This window comes from Triticum aestivum, chromosome 7B, assembly GCF_018294505.1.
Source record: "Triticum aestivum cultivar Chinese Spring chromosome 7B, IWGSC CS RefSeq v2.1, whole genome shotgun sequence".
Taxonomy (NCBI): domain Eukaryota; kingdom Viridiplantae; phylum Streptophyta; class Magnoliopsida; order Poales; family Poaceae; genus Triticum; species Triticum aestivum.
Genome location: NC_057813.1, coordinates 755,904,254 through 755,912,900, shown reverse-complemented (window position 1 = coordinate 755,912,900; position 8,647 = coordinate 755,904,254).

Below are 8,647 nucleotides of genomic sequence, written 5' to 3'. Positions count from 1 at the left end.
TGTTTCCTCCTCTTTCCCGTCTTTTTCATTCGTGGTGAGGAACTTGACGGGCTCCAACATGGTTCGGTACACGTAGCCGAAGAAGCCAGCTCCCCTCAGCTGCGGTGTCACCCGCACACGCCAGAGGACGTAGTTGGTGCAGGTGATTTTCTCTGCAACCTGCCCAAGGGAGGCCTGGACAGTGCTTAAGGAGGACGACATGGCTGGCGATGGGTTTTTGCTAGATGCGGTGGATAGAGGAGTCTCTGTATACCATGTGAAGAAGCGAAGAATATCGTACCTCTCTCAAGGCGACGGTTTCGTGTTAATATAGGCAGGGGCATATCTCTGATAAGCATACAATGCGGTTGAGATTACATCTTGGGGATCAAGGAAGAAAGAGATAAGATAGAGATGAAAAGATTACAACCATATACCCTAACAACCTCAATCTACCTAGGCCGGTTTAACTCAAATGGTGCGCCCCTATGACCTGGTTAACATGTTGTTTAACACCGTCATGCCCTGTTGTAGGTGCATATTTGTTAGCGCCTACTGTTGGATGGCGACAATGCACTGTACAACACTTGCACAGTACCGTTTACTAGTAGAGTGCCCGTGCGTTGCCACGGGCCTTAAAAAAATTGAGAACATTCTTGTGTTCACATTAAAATCAATAGTTGATACTGGGTTATTCATAGCATTACTATGCCATTGTTACTGATTGCGTATCAAATTTGACATGTATAGAAAAGATAGCCAATAGCATGCAAAAAGTAATTGAAATCCACTTCCCTTGCAATGTATTTCGATAAAAAATATACTTCGATCACATATATTATTCGATCTAATGAACAAAATAAAGAAAGTGGTTCAAAAACATAGAACTATTTGTTGTGCATTACAAATGATAGGTGGCACATGGATGCATGTTTATGCTTAAGACCAACGATATCATCAACGCATATCTATTGTTATTATCCATTAATTAAATACAACACATGTAGGATTTTGTTCCAGACACTTGATTGCATTTTGCAATTCCCTGGCAAACTATTACACATGAAATTAGGCAATTGAAACCATACAGGTTACTAAACATACCTCCTAGCATTTAGGAACCATCTACTATTCATAGCTTGGACATGCCCCATCTACTTTTCTTGGCCCAAAAGTACTTAAGCCACTCCCATGCGCTCAACTTCTAGGATACCCTTTCTTCAAAGGCCATGAAAACAAGCATTCGGTAAGATTGTTCACAATCATAAATGGCATTTATAATTATTTGATATTTTCATATACAATGTCTGAAAGTTCATAAATGCATTACTTTAAAATAACCAATGCTCCTGGTATCCATAGAGCTAGAATACATAAATAAAAATAATTAGAGGCATGCAACTCAATATTATATGGCCCCATGTAACCCTTGTAAATTTTGCATTTAATTTTTTTGAAGTAGGCTTTTAACCTAGTGTTTTCCTGAGAAAAGATACTTAAGTGAAATAAACACTGCTCAAGATAGCATTATGAGCTGGTTCATGCTAAGATCATGCCAACTTTCACAAGGATGTCGAAAATGACCACTCCAACTAGTAGATTCTCCAAGGAAAAGTAATCCTATTCTACACATAGCAAACCTATATAATTTTTAGTATAAATTAAGGCTTGACATTCCACTTTTTCTTATATTTTGTTCAATCTGTATACATGGAACATAATATTGTATTTATAAATCACAACTTGTATCATTACTAGTGACATTGAATCATAAGATAGATAAGCAAATTCAAGGGTATCATCTCATATGCATGCCTCTGTGACTTAGTACATACCTTGTGACTTTGGCTTGTAAAATGGCAGAATTAACTTCACTCATCGTGTTCAAGCGCTGCGAAACATCCAATAGTTCCCTGTACAGACAGAATTATACATGTTCACAATACAAAGAAATAATCATAAGTGCTACAGCTTTTTCTAATTCCCTGAGAAAGGCTTGCTGTAGAATTACCGAAAATATTAGATACAAATCAAAAGTAACATCACAACATGTTATTAAACAGAATGGTATACTAGAAAAAAAAGTAGCTAATAGCAGGAACTACATTGTGACAAAACCTAAAGATCATGTGAAAGAAAAATATAAAATAGAAACTTCTCATCATCAAGTAAAAGTTCGGGAAGTCGCCGGAACATGGAGAGTTGACCAGAAATTGAAATATATGAGGCCCATATGAAATTGGAGTTTAATATCTTGGCACTATGTAATTAACTCTTAACTGTAATAGTTCATTGATCTAAAAAAGGTGAAGCACTCCATATATTGAAAGCTTTAGAATTGCTGTAAACAATATAGAAGATGTTTGCACTGTAGTCCAACAATACATTTACTAAAGCTTGGAAAAAATGTTATCTCTTTTATCTCTACTCTTCATAGTATTGATAGCACAGTCTGAATGCTCTTCCACATAACATGGACTCGTACATAACCAGGTATATTGACTTCACATTTTCCAAACAAATTAACATATGAGAAATTACAGTTTTGTGTTCAAATGTGAGAAGTATACCTGAGTATCCCGAGAGAATCTATTACTTCATACCAGCTCAGATTTATCACTGTTATCATTCTGAAACTTTATCCAGAGAAAAATATTGATTGCATATCTGCATGCAGATGCTACACCCATAATAGAAAAATAGACAGTCAGGCAAGTAGCATTATACAGAATAGAAGCACATAGAAGACAAATGGAAACATCGGCGAACCACATCAACCAAATGAAAAGAGAGAGGCGAAAAACTGATGTTGAGTACATTAATGGTGAGCATCCACGCGGCCCTTGAGCCCCTAGCAGCTTCTCCTTGCATCACCGTCGCTAGATCATAAACTACACACACACTAGTGCAGAACCGGCCTTTAGTGCCGGTTCGTAATGGCCTTTAGTGCCGGTTCGGCAACCGGCACTAAAGAGTGGGGACTAAATGTCCCCCTCTTTAGTATCGATTCGTCATGAACCGGCGCTAAAGTGTCACCACGTGGCACGAACCAAGGTCGGGTGCGTGTAGGACATTAGTACCTCTTGGTAACACCAACCGGTACTAAATGTTGGGGGGGTGGCTTTATTTTCCATTTAATTCTTTTTTGTTTGCTGGTATTTCACAATACTACAAATTGTACACCTTATGCATATATATAAATAGATTTTCCCGTACGTAGAACCACATATATATATATATAAATATATATCATGGAATGTCTCACAACCAACACCATTAATTATTCAAACATACACATGTATATACATATACAATTTCTCCTACATGTTGCCTTGGTGCCTTCGGAGCACGATGACAAGTGGTTCATGGGGGAGGTAGCGGGTAATAGTATTCTCCTTTGGGATCTATGACCTGGTCAAGCAAAAATCCGGCTATTTCCTCTTGAAGTGCTAGTATGCGGTCCGCTGGTAGGAGCTTATCCCACACCTCTCTGAACTGTTAAGAAGGAGATAAATAAGCATGTGTATTAGTTGTGTGACTAGATATCGATAATAGTGTGAATAGTGTTCTGACAAATGTACCCAGTCCTGTCTTTGAGATCTGCTCCTTCCGGACGCCATCATGCGAATGTTCTCGCAAACATAGAATGCACACAGATCATTCCCCTGCGCCTGCTTCAGGGCCTTTACGAGAATGGAGTTGAATCAGATAATGATTAATCAAGCATGATAACTAATTAATGGTATTGAAACAAGAATTAAAAAGATGGTAGCGAGCTAGTACTACTTAATAACTTACCTTCGGTCGATACCAAAACAACTTTTTTGCCCATTTGCCTGGAGTCACCTTGATGAACTTTGCCCAAGCCCTGCCCGCCGGCAAAGAAAATTAATAAAGGGGTTATTAAATAGTTCATATCAGGAAATGATGAACTAATAATATGCCGAGATATAGTTAATAATGATTGAAATTACTTGTTGACTATCCCCTTCACGATGGTGTAGTCTTTATCTTCCTTTAAGTAGTGAGTCCAGTACTTCAAATGTTCCTTTGTCAACTTCAATGACTAACAAGATCCAGTGGAAACTGCATGCGCACACATTTGCATGTCTTAATTAAGCGGGCATGTGCATAAAATTAATCAACTACCATAAACCGTATACACTTAATTATTAACATCTAGCTAGCTAGTAAGCAAAAACAGAATTTGTAGTACAAGACAGCGTGACTCACAGGAAGTTGTAAGGAAGTAGTATATCTTTATTGGTATTGAGGCGCTTGAAGAACTCTAGCATGCTTTCCTCTAAACTTGTTCGATAAGTTGGAAGATTCCATGTGTACTCATTAATGGTATTTGGGTCAATGAACCCAATGCCACAACATCCAGATTTTTTCATTTCATACATCTTCATCCTGCATATAATACCACAGAAAAGAATATAGTGAGGATAATTACATGTAATAATTGATCAAAATGATCACTACATAGCTAGCGTGAGACTTAAATTACAGAAAGAAATCACTTACAGACAATAGCAACTGACGATAGACTTGTTGAGTGCGTCTTGATTGTATAACTAAAATAGTTCTGAATACTCAACGGACAGAGCTTTCTCCTGGAAGTAATGCTCATGCTTGACATTCACCATGAGGGACTCTCGATTGGAAATCTTGGTAATGTTCATGTACAATTGATACAATTCATACATTCTTGTTGGGAGGTTCTTGACCTTGTCTGGCTAGACCAAAGGTTGGCCCCGGACATATTTCCATTTTATTTCCTCCTCTCTAAGCCGAGGCATGGGCTCGATTTTGAGGAGTTGTCCAAAAGTGATCTTGAGCATTTCAGCCTGCATTATATGCTCCTCGGTTATTACCACATCGCCCAGCTGGGGAATGTTAATGGTTTGCACACAATAATATTGGGTGCACGTACTCTCATGTGTTGTTGGCACAACAAGCGGGGGGATCAATTGCGCCGCCTGTTCTCCCAGCTGGGGAACGGTTTTCTCGCATTTTTTGCAGCTGCTTGTTGGCTCGAGCTCGAGCTCGCTTCCTTCTGTAGCCGTGCTCGATGTAGCTTCCTAATTTGGCGCTCATAGTATGAGTCAACAGGCTTGGGAGCTGGTGCTCTAGCCATACGAATGAAGTGGTCAATCGTTTTCTCAGGCACTTTCTCCTTGGGCGGCGGTGACGGTTTCGGTCCAAAATGGGCGTCCACTTGGGCCTGCACTATGGCTACGTTTTGCTCCGCGGTCATGTCGTAAGGCCTCTGAGGAAGAGGAGCGAGGCTTGGACCATATTTATATCGCTTGTCTCCGCCTGTACTTCTTGTACTATCTCGACTCGTAAGGCTACGCACCATAGCTGCGGCATGTCTCTTCTGCGATTGCTGAGATGGCAGAGACGGCTGACGTGGCTGACACTGTGCCGGACTTGAAGCAGGAGGAGTGGCCTGATGCTGTGTCGTACTTGAAACCGGAGGAGTGGCCTGACGCTGTGCCGGACTTGAAGCAGGAGTCTGCTCACGCGTTCAGGGACTTGGAGGAGGTGGCGGACTTCGAGGAGGAGTCGGCTCATGCGTTCGTGGACTTGGAGGAGCGGGAGTCTGCTGACTCGGTGGCGGACTTTGAGGAGGAGTCGGCTCACGTGTTCGTGGACTTGGAGGAGAGGGAGTCTGCTGACTCGGTGGCGGACTTCCGGGAGGAGTCGGCAGAAGACGTGGTGTCGTGGACTTGGAAAGATGATGCAATCCTTTCTCCATAGGATGACACGACGTATGGCCTCTCCCAGTGTGCGCTCGCCGTCACCTCCATCAATGTCAAGTGCTAGCATCGAATATGTCTCCACCACTTCATCAACCATGACACGAGCATAGCCCTCTGGAATCGGGATGCAATGGAATGTTGCTTCAGGGGTAATTGTAAAAGCAACACCGTCCGCCACCTTCATGGATATATTCTTCATTTTGGAGTGTAGCTCACAGTTAGTGTTCTCTATGATGTCATCCACAGGGTATGTATCCAGCAGTGTGTCATCCGGGGCAGAACCAATGCTGCTTCTCGGCATGGATGGGATGGTGCTATCCAATGCTGGACGATCATTCGCTCGCTGCTGCCGCTGCTGAGACCCCCTTTCCTGGCTATGTGAGTCGATCTGCTGCTGCTGCTGCTGGAATTTGAGTGCCAAGTCCGCATGCCTTGCTTCTAGGCCTTGAAGGCGTTCTGCGTCCAGCTTCCTCTGCTCCTCCTCCAGCTTCCTCTTCTTCTCCTCCTCCATCTTCTTTCTTGCACGGGACCTGTAGTCGTCGTTCCTTTCCGAAAAGCCCTCATACTAGGGAATAACGCCCTTGCCTCGTGTTCTTCCCGGGTGCTCAGGATTTCCCAGGGCGCGTGTAAGCTCGTCGTGCTCTCTGTTGGGCGTGAACACCCCCGTTCGAGCTTCTTCTATTGCGTCAAGTATCTTTTGTTCGGCTCCTTTTAGACTTGCCTTCTGCGAAACCAGGCCTGTCTTCGGGTCCAACGCCCCCCCCATGCGCATAGAACCAAGTTCTGCACCTGGGGGGCCAGCTCCTAGTAACCGGAGTGACCCCTACATCCTCCATCTCTTGCTCAGACTTATCCCACTTAGGCATTCCCACCGCTTAGCCACCTAGACCCAGCTTATGGAACTGCGTCTTTTTTTGCGGCATTGGCCTTGTTTTTTATAGACCGTTCCTTAGATAATTCTGAATCCTTGAATTTCACGAAATCGTCCCAGTGTTCTCTTTGCTTCTCCAGTGTTCCCGTGAATTCTGGAGTCTTCCTTTCTGCAGCGAGGTAGTTGGCCCATACAGTTTTCTTGTGGGTGTTGAATGCAATGGCCATCTTCTTAAGAGCAGCGCCCTTGACTTTCTCCACATCTTCTTTAGTGAAATAATCTGGTAGGGTGAAATGTTCCATCAGAGATTCCGAAAGGTTTTTTTTGTTCTATCATCGACCCAAGTAACACCTGGACGTTTAGTTTTTGGCTATTTCCATTCTTGAATGGAGATCGGGAGTAGGTCCTACACAAGAACTCCGCACTGACAAGTCCACTTGTTCGCAATGTTCTTAGGCGTGAGGGGTTCGCCACTAGGTTTGATGGAGTGATGTTGTACTTTACACCATCCTTAAACTTTTTGCCCAGGCCTCGCTTTGTCCTCCTTTCTGTAGAAGCAGATTTGCTCGATCCGGAGGGCTGAAACAAGAAAGATCGATTCGTTAATATGTATTCAAATAAAATAAAACATGTGATGATCACCAGATGCCTGCTTATATAAATATACCTCGCCGGTAGTCTTTGTTATTTGAAGATCAGCATTTTCTGTGTCATCATAAACATTATTGTCTGTGTCATCATAATCATAATCATAGTTCATGACTTCATCAGCTCGGTCGTCGAGATCAAATATCCTTTCATCACCCTCTCCGGTATTGTTCAGATATTGGAACCATCATCTGCTTCATTCAGATCATCTAGCCTGCGAGGGCTGCGTATGATGTCAAACAATTCCTCTTCTCTCTCTCTGCCGGTATTGTCTGCCATAGCTTTTACTTAACTAATACAGAAGAAATATAAAACAATTTAGTATTTAAATTATAATGCATGGATGCAATCATAAGGAAAAACTGAATCATATAGTACATAATATATGCATCGTCTCGATTAATATATAATCTCGAATACATCATCATCTCGAATAATATATATAATCTCGAATACATCGTCTCGAATAGTATATATCGAATACATCACTGGCTAGGTACCTAATAAAGATCGAGTACTACAGAAGAATCTAGGGCGCCACTCGCGGTTCCTGGGGCGCGGGCGGTGGACACCCAAAGAGAAGGAACCATCACAGGATCATATCTCCGGTCATCTGCCCAAAGAACCTGCCAAGTAGTGGAGAACCAAATGTCGTCCATAGCAGCCATGTAGCGATGGACGTGCTCGTCTTCCTCCCTGACATGGCGACGCACCACCTCCGGCGGGGCCGGCTGCCTCTGCACCGAATGTGGCCCACGCGAACGCCACCAAAGGAGATCAGAGTCAATGACTGGACCCGAGGCCGGGTTCCTCACCAAGCGGCGCGCCCCTCCAGGTAGCACCTCCCAGTGCCAGCCTGGCGGAGCCCAGTCCCGGACATGGGTCCTCTGAAGCATGACGTCGTCGCGAATGGGTCGACGGCGAGGATGCCCGCAAAAAGTAACATTTTTTAAATGATTGGATTGTGATAACTAAAATTCTATATGCAAATTCTAACAATTTGACATTAATCTAATTCATCTAACTAAAACTAATTCTAAAATTTCTAACATTTCTGATTATATAACTAACATTTCTATAACATTTCCAATATTTCTATAACTAAAAAACTGAAAAATTGCTAACATTTCTATAAATATTTCTATTACTAAAAAACAGAAAAAGTTTATAACACTTATATATATATAACTAACATTTCTAATATTTCTATAACTAAAAACAGAAAAATTTCTAACATTTCTATAGATATTTCTATAACTAAAAAACAGAAAAATTTCTATAACTAAAATTTATAACAAAAAAAATAATGTGTGTGTGTGTGTGTGGACATGGCGGCCAGGGCATGAGCTCACCGGCGAGGCGACGACGGGGCGACCGGACG